Below are 24146 nucleotides of genomic sequence, written 5' to 3'. Positions count from 1 at the left end.
GGAGGGCAAGAGTGGATGTTGTCTGGTCTTTGAAATCGCACTCAGAAGTCACCTGTTGTCACTTCTGCATTCCATTAGTCCAAATGAGTCCTGAGGCTTGCCTGGATTTGCAGTTAGGAAATCGATTTCACCTCTTGCTGAGAGGAGCAGCAAATAATTTATGGCCATTTTTAACCCACTGCAACCTCAAGTTTAACTGATTGTCTCTAATGACATCTTCTGTAAGCATCTAAAACATCCCTTGATCGAAACTCTCTCAAGGTGGCCAATATTCTTTCAGCAATGTTTTGTGGCTCAAAACTAAGTCATTAAGAGAGTGACTTGTGAAAACCTATGTGAGGACCCAGATGTGAGGTGACTGCCTAGTCTGAGGAATAATGACCTTACGTTATATTTTTGGAAAGGGGCAGGCGGGGTGGGGGGGTGGGGGGGTAAAGCCAGTGAAGCAGACCCATGGAGAAATGCAAATCTGTCATCAGCCTTGAAGGCTGGGGCAAATTTGGTGGTGCCCTGCTTAAGGGGGAACAGCACTGTGTCTTGCTGTCAAAGCCTAGGAGACTACTTTATAAAATAAACATTTCTTTGAGAATATGATTTGTTACTAGAAAGCAGTTTGATCAATGTACTCTTGTATAAGCAACTAGATTAAGGAACAAAAGAGACACCTTAAGAAACACAATGAGCCTTCAGAGGAGGGGAGCCATCGTATCACTATAATTAGCAAACATCTCTTATGCATCAGTTGGGCTGCCATGAGGCTGTAATTACTAGGTCTTAGAGTTTGCCTCTACCTACATCATTGTGTAAAATGAAAACCAGATGAAAAATCAAATGTTTTATGCAGGAGAAAAATCATGCAAAACAAGGCTTGCAAAATTTTTAAGTATTGCTAAAGGTTAACTGCATTGCCTGACATAAGGAAAAACCAGGAAACTACTCTGAATGAGGAGTAGCATCAAGAAACCACAAAAGAAAGAACTCGACATAATAAATACATTATTAAAATGCATAGTATACAATATAAAAGGCAGTCTGCAATTTTTGAATTATGTGTCCTATAAAAGTACATCAGGTAAATATGTGTAATTGGAGTCCCTGGTGCTCTGGCAAAGCTGATTTTGCTGACCTTCAGAAAACTACACTGACTCTTTTAGGAGTATTATTTTGATTTGAAAAAGCTCTTCTTTGCCAGCAAGGAAAAGTACAGTATTTACAGAAAATGAGACAACCACAGTATACTTGAAGTGTATGTAGTTCATGCGTGTTCTCTGCAAGAAAATTAAAAGTCTCTGTTTTTCAGCCAGAAGTAATTAGAGAATGTCTTTTGTGGCTTCTGGAAAACAGATGCAAGACTCCTAGAAGTCTGAAGTATAAAATTAAAGTAGAATGTATCATTGGGAGTCCTAATCTTCAGGTAATGGCTCAGGCCTGGGACAAGTGAACAGACTTTGTGTTCCCAGTTGTAAATGTGCTTCATGGACTCTACAGTTATGCCCACTCCAGATATAACAGCATTAAAGAGTCGTTTTCGTCCAGAAATCCCTGTTAAAACATTAAATTGGGTGCTGATATTGACCGTAATACCTGCTAGTAAAGGCCTCCCATCATTTCTTAAAACAGTTGGGCCAGGCGTAGTGGCTCATGCCTGTAATCCCAACACTTTGGGAGGCCAAGGTGGGTGGATCATTTGAGGTCAGGAGTTTGAGACCAGCCTGGCCTACACAGTGAAATTCCATCACTTAAAAAAAAAAAAAAATTGGCCAGGCATGGTGGTGCAGGTCTCTAATCCCCACTACTTGCACTACTTGAGAGGCTGAGGCAAGACAATTGCTAGAACGTAGGACATGGAGGATACCACTGCACTCCAGCCTGGGCAACAAAGTGAGACTCCATCTGGAAAAAAAAAAAAAAAAGAAGCTAACAATTAGGTTTTAGGTTTTATTGGCCATTTATTAACTAGTACTGTCTATAATTCCAGAACATTCCATAAAAGGTGGAAAGTTGAGACCCTTGCCTGGGAATTGTTGATGCCAAGTAGACTAATTAGTATCACAGGTTTAAGCCATCTGGTCAAATAAAGCGAAATTTTCACTCTTATTAGAGTAGGTTAACTGTTGTGACAAACAATCCTCCTACTTCAGAGGCTTAACACAATGTTTCTTGTTCAAGTCAAAGGCCAGATGTGGTTCATCAGGGGCAAGGGCACTGTTCTTTGCAAGGATTCAGGAACACAGTTTTCATCCATCTGTGGCCCCGCCTTCCCTAGGACCTCTGAATCTTTCCACTTGGAAAGAGAATGAAGATCCAACAGGGGAGATTTCTTTGGGGGAGGCTCAGGAGTGGTGTACATCGTGTCTGTTCACATTCTATTGGCCAGAACTCTGTTACCTGACCCGCAGCCAACTGCAAGAGAGACTGAAGGCCGAATTGAGCTCAGAGCCCAGGGCAGCATCAGTGAGCACTAGCAGTCTCTACTCTATCTTTCCTGTTGAGGACCAGGGCAAAGGGTCATAGCAACTGGGACACTCAGACATAGTTTTAAGTCTGAGGACAAAAGTAGGAGGCCCCTCCAGTGGGCGTGGATTGTATGCAATGAAAACAACTCTTGCAATACAGAGGAAATTCTCTGCAAACAGAGAGATTAAGACCCCCACCTCTACGACCTCCACAACCTAACAGAAGTAAAGCCACTTGGTCGTATTTCCCTCAGCATCCGTTTCCTTTCTTGTCTCTGATACAGCGGTTCTTGAATATGGAAAATCTCTTCCCGTTAGGTAGAGACCTACCACCGTGAGGGACTGAAGGTCCAGGACAGCTTAACAACACGTGTGGCATTCTAGACACGGGGCCTTCCTTTCAGTCTCTAAATTACGTGTATTGGTTTAAAGAAGCCTTTGTTTCTTAAAATAAGTTCTCAGCACTCAGGATTAGAAGCAGCTGGAAATCTTTGGGAAGGGGCAGAGGTTTCAGATGTGCCTCTGCGTATGTTTTCAGTGGGCATGACAGATGCTCCAGAATGACACACATACCTGTCATGCCAGCAAAGCCACATCCTCAGGGTGTCTGCCTTGGCAGCAGTGATGCCTGGGTTGTCAGGGTGGGCTCCGGACTGCCACAAGCAGTAATGTTGGGAAGCCCATTGTGCGAACCTCTCCACCATTTCCGTCCTGTTAACTCCTCTTGCAGGCAGACTGCAAGGACACCAGGAGAGTACGGAACATAGCACTGGAATCAGAATGCTCATTCTTGATATTTTATTAATTAGTTCAATGTAATGAAGCTTTCAACATCCCTGGCATGCACAGTTGGTTCCTTGGAGTCATTAAAGGTAGCAGATGACAAGACCTATTAGAAATGGTTTGGAGTGCAGTGCAGTGACAGAGACCTTTGTATTTTTTACCATGAGCAAAAGTTACATCCCCCAAAAAAAGAAATTACAATTACATTCCTTGGGATTGTTGTTGCTGTTGTTGTCACTCAATCACATTTATTATTTGTATGTGTTAAGGGGACCTGCCTAAATCATACCATATTTTCCTTTTACATTGGTGTTACATAATGTATAATTACAAAGAAACCCCAAATCCAAATCCTTGTAAAATGTCCCTTTACCTGCAGTTAAATCCTAAGCCAAGTTTCTTCAGGGCACAGCTAGGGTCTGCTTTGCTTGTCTTGCAATATCCTATGCATGTGGGTGCAAAATAAATAGTATTCTTTAATCACCTTCAAGGTGTACATTATGGGAGAGGTTTATACCATGTGTAACAATGAAGGACTGGAGAATGACAGTTTAGGAAATGCAGGTTATAAGCCTGCAGTTACTCTTATTATGGACCTAAATGGAACTTGACTTGTTTTCACACTGCAGTCAGCCTATGTGAACTGTCAGGTGAAACTTTCACAAGATATTCTCTCCCCAAAAAGACAGCTCTGTGGCTGTGCATCTGTTTTTATTTTCTCTAGAGCCTTTGCTTTTACTTTAAGCTTTGGGAGTAGGGATAGAGGCACTGATAGTCCATGACTTGGCTGATACATCTTTGCCTTTGCTGTTACTGGGCATTTGTGTTACTGATGCTCCAGTGAGTCTCCATTCAGATGTAGGAAAGAATCGTTGGATATGGTCAGGGCAATTCCAGGTCCTTATTTGCATATCTTGATATATTAGCGTGTGAAGAAATGCATGATCATCACAAAATGATTGTCACCGTATTGCTCTGCTTAGACTAAGCTCTGCTGCAGTGACAAACAACTCTGAAAATTTCAGAGGCCTGCAACAATGATCTATTTCTTGCTCTTGGTATGTTACCATTTTGGGTCAGCAGCTGCTCTGTTCCATGTCCCTTCTAGAACCCAGGCTGAAGGAGCAATCTGCCACCTGGGTCATTGCTGGTGTTAAGGCAAAAGGAAAAGACAACATGGCAGACCCAGGTGATGGTCCTTAGCCTTAACCCCTCAGAAGGGGCAGCTGATGGCACATTGCATTAACAAGTGACAGGATGAAGTCTGACATCACCAGGACAGGGAAGTATCATCTTCCCACGGGGGGGGGGGGGGGGGGGGGGGCGGCAGCAAGTACACTGAGCAATAAATAATACAATCTACTGCACTCAGCAAGGCAAGGGTGATTTGCTCAATGCTGTCCTTTGTAAACCAGAAGTGTTTTGAAGACCTTCTAGCAAACGATTACAAAGACAGAAATGACACCTACCCTCTTTTCTGAGCCTCACTTCCATAAAGGTGTCCTAGAATCATCAGTGTCAAAAGATGGTATCTGTAACACGTGAAGACAACAATAGGAAATCTCTGAAAAGCTGAGCAGAACATGAGGTTAAGAGAGGCAGTACTGCTGAAGCAAGACCTAGGGGCTCCTGCTGGCTCACAGACCCCTTGTAAATCTTGACCCATTGTTTTCTGAACCTCCTGAGATCTGGTCATTGGTTCCCATGAACATATTCTTTTCTACAAGTACTCTATTCCAAGAAACTGCTGGAATGAATCTGCTCCTTTCACCAGACCTCTAAGAGTTAAAATTTTAAATCACATAAGATGAGATGTACTTGCTATAAAATTCACTTCCGTAGATGTGGGGAGGTCTCAGATTCAAAAAAAAAGAGAGTGAGAATTTAACTTCCATTGGAATATTGACTGAACATGGAAGATTCCTGCTAATGGGGTTAGCATAGCTTCAGAATAAACAAGAGTGAATCACTCATTCACCCTCCGATTCAGCCATTCATTGCTATGTGGCTGGCATTGTTGCAGGTTTTGGGAGGTTAGAGCAAAGACTGAGAAAAATAAGAGTGCTGCTTTTGAAGCATTTACCTTCTAGTCAGCGTGACAGTTAATGATTGATCATTTGCTCACTTGTAAATTAATTCAAAAAAAATCTATTGATTAATTATTAGGTGCTGGGGACTCAACAGTAAGCAAAAGAGTCAAAGGTCCAGTCCTCATGGATCTGCATTTTAATGGAGGAATAAATCGAAAATAAGTTATAAATAGAAAATAATAACTGCCAAATTAACATATAAAACATCTGGTGGTACTAAGTGGTTTAACAAAAAATGAAGAAAGAAGAATGGTGGTAGGGACTAGAGAGTTGGAACCAGATGTGTTATTTGGTATAGGATGGTCAGGCTAATCTCATTGGATAGGTGACCTGTACACAGAAGGGAGGAAATGAAGATGATACCCAGTGAAGGAACACAAAGTACAGAATGGAACACCCAGTAACACCGTCAATAGCTGATTTCTTTGGCTTTCTCTATCCTTGGTTTTTTTACTTTGGGTATTACACCTTGTAAGACCTTCCCACTTCGTATGCAGGGGCAACTGATGACTTCAGTTGTTACTGTGGACACTTGGTGGGTATTCTGTTTTTTATATGGGATATGTCCCCAAGATAATTTCTTAGGCCACTCCTGTTACAAAATTAAGAAAAACCATTTTTAAAAGCTTTTTGAGTTTCTAATATGCCATGGATAGATTTTTTTTCAGTTATTGCATTTGGAGTTGAAAATAAAAAGTAGATTGACATGTCATTTAAAATTCTGGTGGTTCTACAGCTCTATAAATAATTGAAATTTGTTTTTGAAAAGATTAGAGTAAGGGGTTAGAGGTAGAAGTTTTGGGAGGAAGTTATATCCTTCCCAGTGACTCCATTGTCAAGGAAAATTAAGGCAAGTAAAAATTGCAGCTGGCCGATGCACTAATTTGGGATTCAGTTGCTTTTGCCTTAACTTTCACCAAAAATAAGCATTAAAGAATATGGAAACTTGATTAAACTAACTTAATTAAGAGAGATTGCTAGTGAGGTTATTAGACTTCCTTTGTAAAATGCTTCATTTCTGATCCATTTGATGTTGCACATTTTTTTGTGTCTTTGATGTTGAAATAATCAGATTAAAATCAACTTGTCAAATGTGAAACCTATGGACATAAAGACCCATTGAGTTAAAGACTTCTCAAAGAGTTTCTGGTTTTGCCTTTTTTGAACTGTGATTTTTAGTAGCAGTTTTGTTTGTGAATGCAGTTAGTGGCCAGATTTCTAGATTCTTCTGGCCAGTGGTACTCTAGCCAGTCAGTCACTACATTAAAGGTGCTGAATGATAAATTTGAAATGAGATCAAATTTCTTGTTTCTTAGATTACCACAATAGACCATTGACCCTCTAAACAACAGCCATGGCAACATATGCCCCAGCAAGTAACATGGAGATCTATAATGCCACTTCTCTTAATCTCCCAGGACTGAACATGCCCTTTCTGCGAGGTCATCTTTGTTCTTGGTTGTTTCTAGATGCAATTCAGGTTGTTTAGTGGAAAGCAGGTAGAGCTTAACATCCTCCAGATCTAAATTCTAATCCTGCTTCTGCTGGGCTGTGAAAACTTAGAGGTCTTTTCTAAGCACCTTTCTTCATGTGTTTGCCAGAAGTAACAATATCACAGTCAGTGTGTAATGAGGATGAAAGTGAGATGATACATGGAACACCATCAACACAATGCGTGGTGCATGGTAGGCGCTCATTACTTGTTATTTATGTTTGCAAAGCTGGAGAGATGGAAATTATTATTCAGTTGTCCTGACCTTGTTTGGGAGTTAGCTCCACAATTGGTAGGCTTGAGCTGAAATGTCACCAAAGAAGAGTTTTGTTGAACTAACACTGTATTTAAAAAATTTGGAATTTGTTGCCAGTGATTCAAACTTGGGAGACTTTCACAGAAAAGTCTGGAGTTTTGGCATTGTTTTATATAACACTCTACCTCTCCCTGAGTTATCACAGGCCCAGCTATCAACAGGAGCTGAAAGTGGCTGCGCTTCCATTGGGTGGAGATGTGTGCGCTGGGTTCACTTCTCTCCTTCATGTTTCTGCCTGAACCCTGAATGCAGCTAAAGTGTTGATGATAGGCAGCCTAAACATTAGGCCGATTAGACTCAATGAGCAAATGTGTGTATTTTCTGTGTGTTGCATTGGGAATCTGGGAGGCGAACATGTAGGCCTTGAGATGTGTTTGGCTCTGGACCAGGAACGCAGTCCCTTGCACACCCCTGACTGAAGGAGAGACACTTCCCTCCAAGGAGGCTATCTCTTGAGAATGCAGCTTTGGTAGCAACTAACCAGAAGTAGCATTTGGGAGGGGGGCTGGGACACTGGGTCAGACAGGAAGATCAGCCCCTATAACCAGTCATGGAGTGCAGTGATGCATACAAACCCAAGTCATCCTCAAGTGTAACACAGGCAAACATGGTTATGATAGCGATATGAATAAGGGAAATTTAAGGCAATAGCATCAGTAGAATAGGACACATGACTGACTGTGGAGGAGCCAGGAAGAAAGGCGGGATTCACCTGATTCACGACAAACAGGATAGTTTATTTTCCAACACCTTTTGAGGCAGTGTTAGCACTCTTGATAAAGATAATTAGAAATTACAGTCAGGTAATAATTTTTCCCATTTATCTGGCTTTCTTCAAAGCTGTATCCCTTATCTGATCTTCATCATAACCCACTAAATTTGTCACAACAAAGTTAACAGAGGAGTTGTCAATATGCTGGTCCATTGAACGAATTAGTGACATCTTTTTTTTTAAATTCAAAGTTTTGATTGATTACGTTTTGAGCTACATAAGAAATGACTAGAAACCAGAGATTTTCCTGATTTTCTCCCTAAGAAATAAATACAAAATTTCTGGTTTAAATTTACTTAAAGAAGAATAACATTCTATCTGTATTGTTCTCACCCCAATTTAAGTGACTACATTAAGCTATGAATGCCATTTATAGTTTTGTTCTTATATTTGACCTGGATTTAGCATACCCAGGTACATCAGGACTTTTTGCAAGATCACTTTAATGGTGACTTTGATTGAAAAAAAATTCTCAAAGCACCAAGAATTACCTTGGTTTTCATAAAAACTTGAATATGTTGTCATTGATACTGAAGTTATTCATTTTAAATACTAGTTCTCAACTAATGTCCGTTTCTGTGAAGGATTTTATAGGGAGCCAGTATATAATCGTGGTTTTGTCATTTGGTAGTGGTCTTATATAACCACTTAATTTTTATTGCAAGATTGTTAAGCCATAAAAAGTGTCTACACTGTGCTTAGTAAAAGAACCAGACCTCTCTAGACATCTTTGTGGTAATTGTTCTACCATTCCAGCTTTAACTTCAGGCTGATAGCGAATTTAGCTCAACAGAACCACTGTGGTGAGGCCAACATTTGACCCCCAGAGTGCAAAGGGAATTTGTCTTCTGTGGCTTTGCATCAGGTTTTTCTAGTGGTTACCAGAAGTTTAAGAATTATGATTACGTGAAGGGGTAAGAAATAAAATCATGCTAATAATGGTGATGATGACAGTGACAGCTAACATTTATGGAATGCTTACACTTACTGTTCTGAGGGCTTGCTGTGCATTAATGCATATAATTTTTACAACCATCCTATAAGGAAGGGACTATTACTCTCCTGTTCATAGATGAGGAACCTGAGGCATAGTGAGATTAAATGACTTGCCTAATACAGCGCATTTAATGAAGTGGTAGAACCTAGACTCAACGCAGCCTGGCATGTGTTTATTTTTGGTTTGTTTGAGGGAATTAATGCATAAGTCAATCAAGACAATGTAGTTGGACGCAGGCATTTTGAAATAGATTTCTTATCTTTCTATCCAGCCCCTTGCCATCACCTTGAGAATCAGCTCTATTTTATTGTTTTTGTGATATGCTCGCGCCATACTCCCAGAGTTCTTTTGCTGAACAAAGTGCTTTCCAGATGATAGCAAGTCAGTATTCGCCAGCTTGAATTGGAAATGGATGTTCTGAGGGATACTAGGGTGCAGTGAGGCAGAAGGAGTCCCAAAGGTGACAGTGCAAACGTTCTTGCTATAGCAGAGGTACAAAGCAATAGGGAAAGGTGGGGACTGTGGGCAGTGACGAACATGTAGCACAGAAGCCTCAGGCCACCTGTTTGCAGCCCTAGATAGAAGCAGGTGTTTGCCCTGGCTTGGTACAGTTTTGCTTTAATGCTTTGGGACAAGCAGCGTGCCGGCATTGAACACTTGCACAGTCTTTCCCTGCAGCTACTAAACAAGAAGCTGGACCACTGAGCTCTTGAGATTTCTTAGTCCATGCTTAGAAGATAATGAGCAAGACCTAGCTTATGTAGAAAGGTGGTGTAAGATTGTTTCCAGCAGAGGTGCTTACTTTTTATTTGCACATGTAGATCCCAGTTCCAAATCCTTACTCCACATCCCTGGCCATGGGGACACAAAACAAAAACCCCTTAAATATTTGTAAGTATTCATTAACCTTGTCATAGTTATTTTGAAAAACAGTGTGATCAGCAAGTTTTATCTCCACTATCCTTTGGGTTAGCAGTTTTTTACAAGGTTTGCCATGTGTGTATGTGCTCTCTGTGTGTGTGTGTGTGTGTGTGTGTGTGTGTGTGTGTGTGTTTTCCCCAAAAGATTCTTAGGACTAAATGTGTCCACCTTACCTTGCCATCCCACTTCTTCCTCCACTCCAAAAAGCACTGATGCACAGACCTCAATGCCAAATTGTGTATAACAAGTTAAGAAATTCTTTACCAATATTCAATTCCACAACCTAGTTCATGCTGTTGGACCATCCTGTAAAAACGGTTCATTTTATTACTTTTTTTGAGCTTCACACCATGGCCCTATTATGCTGTGAATGTAATTAAAATCCAGCTGGAAATAGAGTGAAGAATAGCATTTAATGTTGAAATTAGCAGAATTTGAAATCATCCACATTGCTTCATAATCACATATAAAAGATCGTCCTCTTTCTGAGTCAGTTGTTTATTCTTGACAGTTTATCCCCACGAGTCTCCTGTGGGCTAAAACTGGGCCATGTTTTCTTTTGGTAACGTTAATCTAACTTTAACGGTGCTCCACTGTATATTACATGATTTGTCTAATCTTTATTGATGGTTGCTTACCTCCATTGGCCATTCTTCCCACTGAAATGTTTTTCTCTACACCAGTAGCCTCAAGACTCCTTAGTAAGCTTCCCCTGGCCTTCAGAAAGGATAACAGATAGTCAGCCTTCTGGTATACCAGATAAAGCAGGACTGGACGTTGAAAGGTTTTCTTAAAGCCAGCTGCTCAAGACACCTGCATCCCAGGCAGGTCTAAGAAAGAGAAATCCAAGTAACCATGTCAGTAATAAAGAGCCATCCAACCCTCAATCTTTTCAGTCTGGGGAGCAGCCCTTGACCTCTGAGACCACTGCTTTTTGACCTTGACCTCCATACTTCTGAGTGTCAGCAAGAATTATTTCTCCAGGTTTACTGTGTGTGGACATAAACTGGTGGGCTCCAGAACAGAGACCTCATGAATGGAGCCTCACATGTCTGCTCATCCTGGGAGAAGAGTTCTCTTGTTCATGTTTTTCCCAGTTGGGGTAAATAGGGGTTTATAGCCAGGCACGGTGGCTCATGCCTATAATCCCAGCACTTTGGGAGGCGGTGGATCCAGAGGTTAGGAGTTAGAGACCAGCTTGGCCAATATGGTGAAACCTTGTCTCTACTAAAAATGCAAAAGTTAGCCGGGTGTGGTGACGGGCACCTGTAGTTCCAGCTACTCGGGAGGTAGAGGCAGAAGAATCGCTTTCACCTGGGAGGTGGAAGTTGCAGTGAACAAAGATCACGCCACTGCACTCCAGCCTGGTGACAGAGCGAGACTCCATCTAAAAAATAATAATTGGGGTTTATTTCCGTCCTTTGGTTTTTAGGTCAAGTGGTCTTTCTGGGTGGTCTGGGACATGATGTGAAAAGTGATTATTTAGAATTCCTCTTGTCCTCCTTTTAACAATGCTGAGTCCACGCTAACCAGAGTTCTGGAAAATGAGTCTTTCTACTATTGGGAGTGGGCAAATTCTTTTCATAATTAGTTAGACCACTTTAAATAGCTCAGAGAAAGACAGCCACTTTCCCTGAAACAACTTTATTCATAGACCTGAGAATCCTGAGAACAGCTCAGAATGTATGATTTTTTTTCACATCCTAGATTTAGGAATTGGAAATAGTGAGGCTGACAGTCAGATTCTAGTACAGATGGAGTTTTTGATTCTTTGTATTTTATCATAAGAGAAATTGGAAACTTTGAGAAAGAATCGCCTAACAATACCTACTGCACATTCTAGGTCCTCAGCATTCTAGCTGCCTTTTACTATGAAAGCAAAGTATCTGTTTCTAATGGATTTTCAATATTGAATTGATAAGATCCAGGATGAAGTATAACTTGTGACCTTAAAAACCATTTACTGGTTTATATCCTGTGGGGAGGATAGGAAGTGAGTAATGGATGCTGTCTTTTACCTAGCACCTACTTAATACCAAGCCATGCATGCGGCTGTCTCCATATATCATCTCCTTTCATCCTTACCACTGTGCAACAGGAAGGTTATATTGTCCCCATTTCACAGAAGGTAAAAATTAAGACTCAGCCAGGCACGGTGGCTCATGCCTGTAAACCCAGCACTTTGGGAGGCCAAGGCAGGTGGATCACCTGAGGTCGGGAGTTTGAGACCAGCCTGGCCAATATGGTGAAACCTACTAAAAATTAAAAAAATAAAATAGCTGGCATGGTGATGGGCACCTGTAATCCTGGCTATCGGGCTGAGGCAGGAGAATCACTTGAACCCAGGAGGCAGAGGTTGCAGTGAGCCAATATCATGCCATTGCACTCCAGCCTGGGCGACAAGAGCGAAACTCCATCTCAAAAAAAAAAAAAATTATCTGGGCATGGTGGCACATGCCTGTAGTCCCAGCTACTCAGGAGGCTGAGCCAGGAGACCTGCCTGGACCCGGGAAGTGGAAGTTGCAGTGAGCCAAGATCATGCCACTGCACTCCAGCCTGGGTAGCAGACCAAGACTGTCTCAGAAAAAACTAAGACTCAGAGTTCATGGGACAAGACTGGAGAATATGCACATTCTCCATATCACTCCATCTGTATGTCCTCAATTCATAATTGAATAAGCTTTGGTTTCAATATGTTGTACTTTGTCTCTGACTGCTACTGCATGCAAAGTTGATGAGAAAACCTGACAGGAGAGATGTGATGGCGATAATGTTCTGAGTTTATGCTGGCAAGGATGGGTCTTAGAAAACAGAAGTCTCCAGCTCTCTAGTTCCTTATCTGTGGAATAGGTATGTGGATACTTTATGGGTTGGTGTGGGAATGCTCTGATATAATTATAAATATATAAGTTGATTTAATGACTATTCAGCATCTTAGTATTGAGGCTATGGATGGCATTAGATATACAATGGTGAATAATAATAGCACTCATTTTACGAAAGGCGTATTATGTGCCAGAGAGCATATTAAATGCTTTCCTTGCATCATCACTTTTGATTTTAAGCATAGAAAAAACATGAGGTAGGTAGTATTAATCCTACATCCCCTTAAGATGAAGTAACTACCGCCCAGAGAAGTTCGGTAAGTTGCTGAGATCACACAGCCTGTGCACAGCAGAGCTGAGATTGGGACCCAGAAATCTACGTCTAAAGCCTACATTTTCACCATGACATCCTAATGTCTGGCTCTACTGACACAAAGGGTTCTTGCCCTCCGGAAGCCCACAGTCCAGTGGGGAAAGGACAGAAGCGAAGCAGAGATAAAGACAGTGCACAGCTAAGTGTGGTGAAGGAAAGAGACAGAGTGAGATGAGAAAAACAAGCATGGAAACCACGTGAGATTGGTGAATCCGGGAAGCCTTGGCTGAGAGGGTGAGACCCAGAAAATACAGGAGGCAGCAAGTGGGGAGCAACATGCCTCTCCTTGGCAGGAAGGACACTATGTATGATCCTAGAGATGGGAAAAATCTGGCTGCCAGGGCTCAAATGGAGTAGCTGTTCATCATGAGTGCATGTGGTTATTGGTAAAGAACACTTTGAGCTTAAAATGTATTCCCAATCAGTTGAAAAAGGACTCTACAGCTGCCTCTCCAGATTTAGTGCCTTCTCGATTTTGTTACATATGTTCAAATTTATGAACATGAAAGAGATTTAGCCTTTTCTTAAATGCCTATAACTGGCCACATTTCACAAATCCTCTCCCTTCTCCCAAATGTGGGAAAACAGAAGGAAGGAGAAGTTTTGAAGTTCTGCCTCCAAATATTTCCTCAGTGGTCTTTTATGGGGCTTGATTCCTTAGAAACTGACATGTGTTCATAAAACATGGCATTCCTCTGCCTATACACACACACATACATATACATACATATACACACACACAGACACACACACACATATATATATCCACATATATATATGACTTAACAAAATTGTAACTATGAGCAAGGAAGCCCTCAAAAAAGCATAGTTATTGTAAATGTGGAAACATGCAATGCATAAAATTAATGAATGTTATCTTATTCACTCTGCTTTTAACAGAGCCACATCATGAAAAATCTTTCTGCTAGTACCTACCCATATCTTTTGACTCTGCCATAGCAGATAATTTTTTTAATTATATAATGTATACTTTTATATCTATTATAAATACATATTATATTTATTTATAATATATAATTAGAGCTATGATTTTCATATATATGATTCACATTTATGACTTTCATATATATATGATCTTTCATATATATATATGAAAAGTATACATCTCCTGCCCTTCTGTGGTATGTTTCACCTCCTGAGACACACTGAATATTTTCCCAGAATGTAAACTAGAATTATGTTCACTTGTAATCTGCATGCCTGGGTAACCATGTCACTAACTTTTGCTACTCCTTTGTAAATCGAAATTAATTAAACTGGAGCTTGCCAATGAAAACATATCCTTTTAAACATAGATTTCTAGTCTGTAGCCCTGTCTAGGGGGGAAAAAAAATCCCTTTTATTAGAAATTGTTGATCTCACATCAAAGCAGCAAGAGAAGACCAAGTTCTCTTTCATTTTTAATAAAGAGGCTTTCTGATCTCAAACAGCACACCTGACCATGTGCTTGTAGGACAGGCAGCCTGTGATGAGTGGCCCACAGCAGTCAAAGCCTGTGCTTTCAGAGGTCACTGTTTTTTCCAAAGCTGAACTTGATCTGTTCAGAGTGACTAATTTGTTACTCAGAGGGAACTTGAAATCTCCTTGTGATTTCCTTCAGACTGCTGGTGGTAATATGCATCACTGTGGTTTTTAAGCTTTTTTTTTAAAGACTTACTTTAAATATCTTTAGGAGAAAGGAGTTTTATAGTTTCTTAACTTTTACATAAATTAAACCTCAACTTTTTTTTTAACTTTGCAGCTACATTGTCTTCTAGTCTCCAGAATTCTTTGATATATTTACAGCCTTGACTATTAAAATGGATGATGGTATCTTACCATGCCTTATTTTTTGCAGGTTTCTATATTAAATAGTAAAAGTCAGCCCTTTAGTCCAAATGTTTCCCAAATACCCAGAATACAGTGCCTTGCGAAAGGAGAGGTCCCAGGGAAGTGTAAGCATGCCCTTTGCTATCTGCTTGTAAGAAATATTTCATTTCACCGAAATTATCCATTACTGATTTGCAAATCTAGTAAACTCACTCCCAGGCTCTGAACTCCTTTTACAGAACACTTTGGATCCTTTGCCAGGGTCTCAGTGAATGCATTCTCTACTTGTTCATTTCCTGCTGCTTTTTGAAAAGGCTTCTGCCTCCTTTCTGCCAGTTGCATCTGTTCGTCCCTAAATGAATGCAGCTTCCGGAAAGCACTGGCCAAGGACATCAGAGGAATGGGAGGGCTGTGTGCTGTCCTGCTGTGTAACATTGAGCTGATGCTTGTCTGAAGCCCTTCCATCCCTGTTGTTGTGCCATCATATTTTTCTTTGGACCTTTAACCAAGTGTTCTGTTTTTGTGGTCATATTTTTCATTTATTTGAAGGGCTGTAATTCATATTATTTCATAACATTCCTTATGACCCTCATTAAAACATTGAGTTTTTTTCTTCCTGCAGAGAATCACTTTACAATGCTTTTGTTGTTTGATATTTTATATCCATAAATGTGTGTATTTGTATATATGTATATATCAATATGTATACATAAATATAAAGCTATTGCAATTCGTCACTATTTAAATAAATGGTATTATAGTTTGCTCTAAAGTTTTTTTAAGGTAGTCCATGATGTCTTCTCTAAATAATGAGAATTGTTTTTTCTCTTTCAAATATCTCTTCCGTTTGGTCAGGCATGGTACCTTCCAACTATAATCCCAGCACTTTCAGGGGCCAAGGTGAGTGGATCACCTGAGGTCAGAAGTTCAAGACCAGCCTGGTCAACATAGTGAAAACCTGTCTCTACTAAAAATAGAAAAATTACTCGGGCATGGTGGCACATGCCTATAGTCCCAGTTATGCAGGAGGTGAGGCAGGAAAATCACTTCAGCCAGGGAAGTGGAAGTTGCAGTGAGTCCAGACTGCGCCACTGCAATCCAGCCTGGGCAACAGAGCGAGACTGTCTCAAAAGAAAAAGAAAAAGAAAAGCTCTCTTTCTTTTGTTGTATTTTTCTTGTCATGTTTCACCAGCTAGAACATGCTGTACTATTGTAACTTTTCATTTAGACACTCATCACTGAGGTTTGAGTGAATTCATAGTTGACAATTGTGTCCTAGAGTAGTAATTCCAATTTTGTCATAAAACATAGAAACTGCTGCCTGATACAAGTAATTCATATTAGGTACAACCGTTAAAGAGCGTATCTTTTGTAAAGTGAAATATTCCTGTAAAAACAAAGAGAAAAATTATTGTAGTTCCATTTATCAGGTGCTTCCAAAGGTCGGATACCAGGTTAAGAGATAAAAACTCAGTTATTTGATTCTCATATCAAATTTTTAAGGTCTTACCCTTGTGCCCTTTTTACTGATAAGGAGACTGAGGCCTAGAAAGTAAGTAAAACTTGTTAGACATTCTCAGCATGATGAGAAATGCAAGCCTTTCTGAGCATACAGCCTGCTCAGTTTACAGCACTGCTTTGTTCTGATGCTTATGCTCTCAAGGTAAGCTAAAATGTCTCTCATTTTTATGTCAGTAACTGGAAAGTCTAAAAGTTAAAAGGAATTCCACTTGTGAGGAAGATTATATTTGGATGTATATCTCATGTGTATCTCCATATTTAGTGTTACTGTTGTTTAGGGGCCAGCATACTTCTGTAAAGGGCCAGAGAGTCAATATTTTAGGCTTTGTGGGTTATACTATCTCTGTCGCAACTACTCAACATGAAAGCAGCCACTGACAAGATGAAAGTGAATGGGTGTGGCTGTATTTCAATAAAACTTGATTTATGGACAATGAAATTTGAATTTCATATAATTTTTACATGTCATAAAATATTATTATTTCAACCACTGAAAAGCTTATAAGCTTCACAGAAACGGCCCATGAGCCAGATTGGGCTCACAGGCTGCAGTTTATCAACCCCACTCACTACACTGAAGTCTTTGACAAAACAGAGGAGAGGTATGTACAACCACTGCTTCTACAAATAGTCCTTCCCCATGTCAACAGGTATTTAACATACATTTCTGAGGGCCTGCTACTACAGGGCAGCCCCAATTTGGGCAGGAAAGATACAGAGACAGGACAAATTTTTTTTCTAGAGATTTTGCAGTCTACTTGGAGAGGCGTTGAGGGGTGGAAGAGGTTAAAAAAAATAAGCAATTACAACGCAGTATGCAAAATGCTTTAGACTTACTGCAGAGTGTGCAACAGCCATCAGCTTCAGCAGGCATCTGGTGGATGCTGGGCTTCTAGAATCTCAAGCCCTCTGGAAGTGCATCTGTCTTCCCCCTCAGTATCTTGTAGCAGGCTAAGTCTTTTGGAGAGACTCACAAGGTTTTAGGTCATATGATGGAGTTCCTGATTTGACACTGCTGTGCTGGAGGCAATTCAGAGACCTCAGAGCAGTGAGTGAGCCCAGCATCTTTTTAATCTGGCGCCATCTGCCCGCCTACCCCTCCCAAATGCACATTTTGATCCTCTGAAGCTTGGCGAAGCTTTCCTCAGCTGATCTCAGCTCCTCAAAATGAGAGTTAACGGGGGTCTGGGGGGCTGTGCACTGGCACCAGAAAAGATGTCCAGAGCATGAAGTCTTTCTTGAGGCTGAGTAGAGGAGGGGTGCCGAGAGAGTGGCATGCACACCGACCCATTTAAAGAGTCCACCAGCAGCCCCGTGCTCCTGAGGGAGAACATACATTGGCTGCACTTCCCTGTGCTTGTCTCCTCCTTTTTCTCTTGCTGACACGTCTCACTTGAATTAAATCCTGGACTCTGCCGTGCCAAGAGTTCTCTGGTTGTATTCCTGCTGGCCTTTTCCAGCTGCCTGGCTTCCAAGCCGTGTGCAACACGTTCCCCCACTAGCTCCTGTTCTTAAACGTAGAGGTTCTCCGGGGCTCTGGCCCCAGCCCACTGATTTTCCATTGTTTACATACACCTTGAGTGATCTTAGCTTTGCATATAATTGCATTATCATCTGGGTGCGGATGACTTTTGAATCAGTATCAGTATCGCCAGCCAGACCTGCCCTCTAGCTTCAGGGTTCTTCCTCAAACTACCGGCCCAAGGGGCTCACCTCTTTCTCATCAACACCTGCTTGCCCCTGCTCCTCCCACACCCCCCTCCATTTTTTTCTGTGTGTGTGTGCTTGTGTGTACACACATGCATGTAATGTAGGACTTGGGAGTCTTTAGTTGTCTTCCTTTTTCCGTCCCCTGCCCCTCTGCTAATTGAGACCCAAGTTATCTGGAGGCCTGAACTGGGCCACAAGGACAACTTGGATTCCATTCAAAGTGTCTTTTACTTTAGTTCACTCGTGTTGATGTTGTTGTTGTTGTTGTCATTGTCATCATCACAGGGTCTTGCTGTGTTGGCCAGGTTGGAACATGCAGTGGTGCGATCTCAGCTCACTGCAGCCTTCCCCGGCTCAAGTGATCCTCCTGCCTCAGCCTCTCAAGTTGCTGAAACCACAGGCACATGCCACCACATCCAGCTATGTTTTTATTTTTAGCAGAGACAAGGCATCACCATGTTGCCCAGGCTCTTCTCGTACTTCTGGGCTCAAACTGTCTGCCCACCTTGGCCTCCCAAAGTGCTGGTTTTACAGGTGTGAACTACCACACCCAGCCTAGTTTACTCTTGATGTAGCTAATTAACAGACCCAGAGATATACAGGAGACAAATCAGCTGGGAATAGCTCCCCATTACCTCTTTCTTCTCTAAGCAGGGTACCCAGGGTGTCTTTCCATATGCAGATCTGATGATGTCTTCTGCCTGCTTACAACTCTTCCATGTTCCCAACTGCTTTAAGGGCTGACAGGTGTAGGATGCAGGTTTTGCACTGCACCACCCCGGGGAACGCCATTCTCATCATAGACTGTGTGAATGGCACCTCCTGCAGTTGTAGGAGCATTGTACGGCCTGCACTGCTGTCTATGGCAGCTCTGGCCCATAAAGTCTAGCAATGCCTGGCCTTAGACATTGGCCACACCACATCACATGTGACCCTCTCCCTGGTAGACAATCCCAGGGTTTCTGAGTCAGTATTTCTGGGGTCGAGTATAAAAATCTGCCTTCCTATCGTGTTCCCAGGTGACGTGATGCTGCTGATCTAGAGAACACGCTTTGAGAACCACTGGCATAGCCATAGCTTGACATGATTTGATGATTTTTCTCTTACCACTCTTTACTCACTTAGGGCTTTCAGGACATGCCTGGGCATGGGCTGCCTAACCCAATTTTGCAAAAGGTGGCGATACTTCCATTTTATAAAAACAATTAATGATTCTACTTACTGTTTTTAAATTAATATTCTACTCTCCATGAAGCCTATGAACATATTCCTCTTTGAAGAATTTAAAACACTGCAGATTAAAGTTCCTTTTTTCTCTCATCTTTGCCACAGAAGTTAACACTCTTGTCGGCTTGGTATGTATCCCTTTTAGACTCTATTCTGGGTTTGCTGGTAGAAAATACCCTTCGTGCTGGCATTTTCCCCTCCTCTTACTGTGATTCACATCATACCAGACCTCCTGTTCCATAGCTTGCTGTTTTTCATTTAGCTGTGTTCTCTGGCCTCCTCTTCATGCTGGCGTATGTAGATTTTGCTGAACCTCCTTGCTGTTCTTATCTACTCTTTCCCATCCTGTTGTCTGCCCAGGAGACTCCGTCAGCCAGTGCTCACTGGCTTCCAGGTAGGTGTGGCCCACAGGAGCCCTGCGGGAGGTCAGAGTGAAGTAGAAAAGTGAGGTTGTCTCACGATGGCTGTGGCTGTGGAGGGAAGTTTCCCGAACTCACTACACCTTTTCCAAGCACATTCTGCCCTCTGCACCTAACTTTGCAAGTAGACCTGATTCATCTTACATATGTCATCCGTTTCCTCAGGGAACCTCACTGCATAGGTGCTATGGGCTGGATACTTGTGCTACCACAACATTTATGGGTTGAAACCCAGTCTCCATTGTGATGGTGTTAGGACGTGGGGCTTTGGGGCGGTGATTAGGCCATGACAACTCTGCCTTCATCAATGGAATTAGTGGTTATAAAGGAGGCCCCAGAAAATTGCCTAGTCCTTTCCACCATGTGAAGACAGAAGGCACCATCTGTGAACCGGGAAGCAGGCCCTCACCAGACACTGAATCTGCCAGTGACTTGATCTTGGAGTTCTCAGCCTCTGGGACTGTGAAAATAAATTTCTGTTGTTTGTAAGCTGCCCTGACTATGGTATTATATTATGGCAGCCCAGCAAACTGAGAAAGTAGGTATACCTCAGTCTTTTTTAAGTTTTTAAAAAATATTGTGGTAAAATAGATAAAATGTACCACCTTAACCATTTTTAAGTGTACAATTCAGTGGCATTAAGCACATTCATATTATTGTACCACCTTTACCATCATCCATCTCCCCACCTTTCTTATCATCTCAAACTGAAACTGTATCTCTTAAAGAATAATTACCTATTTCCCCATGCCCTAGCCCATGGCAACCACCATTCTCCTTTCTGCCTCTTGAATTTGACTACTCTCGATACCGCATAGGTGGTATCATATAGTATTTGTTCTTTTATGACTGGCTTATTTCACTTAGTATAAGATCAGCGTTCTTCCATGTTATAGCATGTATCAAAATTTCCTTCGTTTTTAAGGCTAAATAATATGACATTGTATATCACATTTTGTTTACCAGTTCATCTAATAAAATGAACACTTGGGTTGTGTCTACCTTTTGGCTATTGTGAATAATGCCACTATGAATGTGGGCATACAAATATCTCTTCAAGATCCTGCTTTCCATTCTTTGGGATATATACCCAGAAGTGGAGTTGATGAATCATATGGTAATTCTATTTTTAATGTTTTGAGGATGGTTACACTCTTTTCATCTCTAGTTATGTGTATTCGTTGCTCTGACCTGAAAGACTTAATGGTTATAGTTGCCCTATCTGTATGGTATCCCGCATCAAAGAAACTTGCTTTAGTCATGCATGTGAGGTCAGCTGTTTTTGTCTTAACCCATTTATAATTTTGGTGCTGGAAAATATTTTGATCCACAAAACATATTACTGAAGTATTATACATTACAGAATCTGTACATCATCTTGCTTGTGAAATATGAAGCCATTTTCAAAGCAGATGTGTAAATTATAGATTTGGATTCAGTTATATGGCATACTGAATATTTTGATTCCCGTGGCTACAGATTCTACAAATATCCTCTAGTTTCCTCCCTGCCATTTTGAGAATATTTTCTTGCGTACATTTCATTCAGCCTTTTAAAGCATCTGTTAGCATCCTTTTGGGCCTTAGCCTCACTGGAACATTAACTTTGAGGGCTTTCTTTACCTGGTAGGTATTCTTCTATAAGTAAATTTTGGGTTCCAAAGAGTTCTCAATAATTATGCAATGTCGTCTTGAGAGCTCTTTCATGTAGAAACATGACCAACATAGCTTTTTTCACATAGAAGACCTCTTGGAAAATCCTTGGTAAACTAGAATTATGAATTTAAAAGAAACTGTGATTTGTTCTGAATTGTATTGTAACTTGCCAAAAGTTAGTCACACATATAAATTATACAGGTTTACTAAGTTAGCCAAAGTCACAGAGCTAGGAAATGGAGGATCCAGTATTTAAGCCTGGATCTTTCCACCGAATCACCTTTTCATCCTTCCACATGTGGTGGGGTAGATGCACACACACCTCCCTTCAGATGTTCACACTGTTTCAACACGCCCTCGGTGGTAGACCAAGAGTACTCACCCCAGGTAGAAAGGGACATAAGCACTTCGTTTTCTCCCCATAGTGATGGAATTTGGGGTACCAGGATTGAGGAAGAGCCACCAAAACGTCAGCATGGCTGTGATAACTCAGCACAGCAATTTGTACTCAGTTTTCCATTGTGTATAGTGTTTGCTTTCACCCGAAAGGCTCCTCACAGCCCAATCTGTAGGCACATGAGCACAGCCAGCACCAGACCAAGACCATAAATGGACCTGTAGAGTTCGGCTCTGGAAGGTTTGGGCAGGTATCCAGGACTCCATGTCCTGTAACAAGTATAAACGTTTTCTGGAGTGTTTGTTTTAAATGTCAGAACTTGAGGATAATTTTGGCCAGGGTTGTTTTACATTTTTCATGGGTACCTATTTATAGGTCTGAATCTAAATCTATTTTTTATCCAGCCTACGCAGAAGCCATAAAGAAAAAGATTGGTCATTTGACTATATGAAAATTTAAAACTTACATATGGCAAAAAATAACACACTGGCAAGAGCAGATGAGGGGCTAATTTTCTCCTTTCCTACCATGTTTCTACATGTTAAGGAGAAAGACACACTACTCAATAGAAAATTAAGCTAAGAATAGAATCAGCAAGCATATGAAGAGGTACTCAACTTCATTCTTAATTAAGAAAATGCACAACCAAATGATGTTGGCAAAGATGTAACAGTTGAATAATAGGCAACATGGATGGATGTGTTGATGTAAGCATTCATAAACTGTTAGTGGGAATTTACACTGGTGCAGCTTTTGGCAATATCTATTAAAATTAAAATTTTCATGCTGTCTGGCTTAAAAATTCCATCATTTACACTGTGGATGTAATCACAAAAGAGTATGCCAAGCTATGTATGTATACAGGAACACATACATGCACGCAAGAATGCTACTTGTGACATTATGCAATGGAAAACCCACACCACCACAGTATATCCCTTTCTCACAAATTAGAAACCAGCTAAATGTTAAATAACAATACATCTATACCACAGGGAGCCTTATTAAAAAGAATGAAGTAGAGTTCCAAACTCACAGTTGGACTGATCTTCAAACTGTATGGCAAGCATTTATAGAAGTTATTTCTTAAAATGAGATCTATATACTGGTATAGCTTTTATCCGAAAGGATACATTAAAAATGAGCAGTAGTTACACTTTGGGGACTATTGTTTTAGAAATGTGAATAGGCCTGGTCTTGTTTTTATTTTATACTTTTTAAAAGGACTTTTCACTCATGCATTATTTATTTAAATTAAAATTTGACTGAAATCTGTGTGAAAATGGCTCTAACAGTTATAGATAACTAAATGTAGCTTTAAGTCTTGATGTCATCTCTGCAATATAATTGTCCAGAGCTAGGTTTTTGGAAAGGAAGAAATAAAAGGGAGCTGAGAGCTGATTTCCAGAGTATGATCTAGATATACCTTGGGCTCTGCTTTTCTGTGGAAATCCATCTTTTAAAAATCTTGGGTGGAGTTACATTTGAAATAGAGATTCTGTGACGTGTGAATGAAGTCATTTCCTTAGAGGAACTTTTTGGAGTTGGGAGAGAAGCACATTTATTTCTAGGTGATGAAGCATGGCTGATTTTTGGTGGAAAAGGAGGCTCTCACACAATTACCTGGTCAGAAAAGGACACCCGGCCTTCGGAGCCCTTGGTTTCTGGACCACCAATGAATTTGTAGGAGTAAATTCTTGGGGTGGGGGTGGTTATTCATGTTAGAAAACAGTATGGGGGATTTTGCTTTACAGTCAGTTGTTCTAGATTTAGATGTGGCTTCCATCGCTTTCTCACTTTGTAATCTAGCTGAGCTTGTTTCCTCATCTGTAAAATGGGTTTATGGATAATATTTCCCTTACAGAATTGTTAAGTGCTAAATGAGATTATGCAGGTGAAATGCTTATCTTCGTACCTGGAACACAGTAAGGTTTTGTTGGTACCTACCTGTCATTATTGTTGGACCACAACTATACAATTTTAGCTCAAGATTATGTTCATTTCTGCCAGGATGAAACCAACAAGCTTAGATAGTTCATTTCTTGGAATTCTGACATTAATTGGGTTAAAGAACCAGCACTGGTCAGCCAGGAAAGCAAGTCAGAAGATCAGCCCTCAACCATTGGCTAGGTGCCTGATGAGAAGTTCAAAATATGGAAGATTCAAACCTATTGGGGTTGAAATTTCTTATGTCATATGTTTACTGAAAACACAGGAATTTAAGTATATTTGTGTATTCATGGCCCCTGTAGCCCAAATCAAGACTAGAAAATTTGCCTAGATAAGACCTAAGTAAACCCTAAGTACCACTCTCATTCCCCAACCCAGTCTTCCAGCCCAGCTCTTTTATCATTACCTTTTT

General features: G+C 40.9%; 1 protein-coding gene and 1 long non-coding RNA gene across 4 annotated transcripts in view; one reads left to right on the top strand and one right to left on the bottom strand.

The window, feature by feature from the left end:
* The window catches only part of PDZRN3 (PDZ domain containing ring finger 3), a 239860-nt gene that overhangs the window by 85281 nt on the left and 130433 nt on the right, over positions 1-24146 (top strand). The window lies entirely within an intron of this gene.
* LOC141585393 (uncharacterized) lies at positions 460-18582 on the bottom strand. Its single transcript, XR_012518827.1, has 4 exons — positions 17214-18582; positions 4709-4771; positions 3030-3191; positions 460-1893 (listed from the first exon to the last, which is right to left on the bottom strand). It is a non-coding gene; the product is annotated as an uncharacterized LOC141585393 (long non-coding RNA).

Source organism: Saimiri boliviensis, chromosome 8 (genome assembly GCF_048565385.1).
Source record: "Saimiri boliviensis isolate mSaiBol1 chromosome 8, mSaiBol1.pri, whole genome shotgun sequence".
Lineage (NCBI taxonomy): Eukaryota > Metazoa > Chordata > Mammalia > Primates > Cebidae > Saimiri > Saimiri boliviensis.
This window is presented reverse-complemented; position numbering and strand designations above follow the sequence as displayed.